This window comes from Echinops telfairi, unplaced genomic scaffold (genome assembly GCF_000313985.2).
Source record: "Echinops telfairi isolate 266 unplaced genomic scaffold, ASM31398v2 ScPeMD7_18;HRSCAF=68, whole genome shotgun sequence".
NCBI lineage: Eukaryota > Metazoa > Chordata > Mammalia > Afrosoricida > Tenrecidae > Echinops > Echinops telfairi.
The window spans coordinates 98,115,176-98,116,810 of record NW_022103915.1 but is presented as its reverse complement, the minus strand read 5'-3'; the positions used below and the strand labels follow the sequence as shown (position 1 = coordinate 98,116,810).

At 47.3% G+C, this 1,635-nt stretch overlaps 1 protein-coding gene across 6 annotated transcripts in view; it reads left to right on the top strand.

The window, feature by feature from the left end:
• The window catches only part of PPP1R14D (protein phosphatase 1 regulatory inhibitor subunit 14D), a 30,465-nt gene that overhangs the window by 12,866 nt on the left and 15,964 nt on the right, over positions 1 to 1,635 (top strand). The gene's annotated exons all lie outside the window — the stretch shown is intronic.

Below are 1,635 nucleotides of genomic sequence, written 5' to 3'. Positions count from 1 at the left end.
ATCTTACAAATCTGGGTAGACTAGACCATGTATACTGGTACAGATAAGAGCTTGCAGCACAGGGAATCCAGGGCAGATAAACCCCTTAGGACCAATAAGGGGAGCAGTGATACTAGGAGGTTAAGGGTTGTGGGGGGTGGGGGGGAGGGTTCACAATAATCGATGTATGCCCCATGCCAGGGGGATGAACAGCAGAAAAGTGGGTGAAATGAGACAGCAGCTGGTGTAAGACATGGAGAGAAAAAAAATGAAGAAGAACTTATAAATTAGGAAGGGGGGAGGGAGGGGGCAAAATGAGCTGATGCCAGGGGCTCAAGTAAAAAGAAACTGTTAGAAAAAGATGATGACAACATATGTACAGATGTGTTTGACACCATGGATGGATGTATGGACTGTGATAAGAGCTCCCAATAAAATGACTGAAAAAACAACAGCACCCTTCTTTCAGAAATGAAGTATGAGAGTAAGTCTAAAGGTATCCCAAGGACTCTTGGTGACAGTGCACTGCCACAAGGTGACACTGCTAACCTCCTTGGGAGGACGACAAAGCTCTGCTCACCTTCACAGCAGCCTATGGCTCGGCTCTGAGTGGAATTGGCTCGGTAGCTGTGGGTATGAGGGGCCCGCTTCCCACATCCCAGGTTTGCTCCAAACAAAATGTGTTTAAACTGGTCTTACGGGTGTGCAATCATTGGATGACTGCAGACAGTTCTTATCTTAGACTTGTTAAGCCCAAAGGCCAAAGCCATTGCCGTCAAGTCAGTGATTGACACAGAGTGACCCTGTAGGACAGTGGAGAACTGCTTCTTACGGTTTCTGAGACTGCTGTCTTTAAAGGAACATCTCAGTCTCATCTTTTTCCCCGTGGAATGACTTGTGAATTTGCATCAAACGTGCAGCTTGCAGGCCAGCACTTGACCCACCGCATCACCAAGAAAACTTTACTCTCACTAGCGTGCCTTTCGAACAAAAAAAAAATACAAAGGTCCAGTTAGGCTCAAGGCTGAGAGGTCAGCTCAGGTTATGCTACCTGTGTTTTGGGACACACACACCCTCTCCAAGGGGTCATCCTGATTGGCTCTCCTGGAGCATATGAGATGATCATGGGGGCTTATGAAGAAGCTTTGACAAAATTGAAAACTTCATTGGTAAGAAAAAGGCCAAGGAAATGCCCGTCACAACAATGCACCTGCTCTTTCTTTGAGAGCAGCAGGGAAGGCTGTCCTGTGAGAATTTCACTGGGGAATCATACCCGATCCTCCGTGCAGCCCCAGTCTTGTCCCTTTGGACTTGTCGTTCGTTCCAAAGCTTGAAGGACATTGAACAAGGATCCGATGTGAGTCTCTTGAGAATGTCCAAACTGCCGGTTTAAGACGGTGTGAATCGGAGAAGGTAGACTTCCTTGAGGAAGGGGCAGAGAGGTGCAAACAGTGCCTTCAGCAGTGTCTACACTTAGAGGAGGCTGGGTCAAGAAACGATAGCTTCACAATTTGATGTTTTTGCTTAATAAAGGTTTCTGGCAGTACATTTTTTATTTATCCCTCGTCTGTCTGAAGGGTTTCTTCCTCCAGCTTCTGGAAGAACCTGAGTCGGGGCGGGCCATGCGATAGCAAACAAGGGTCTCGAAGCCTGGTA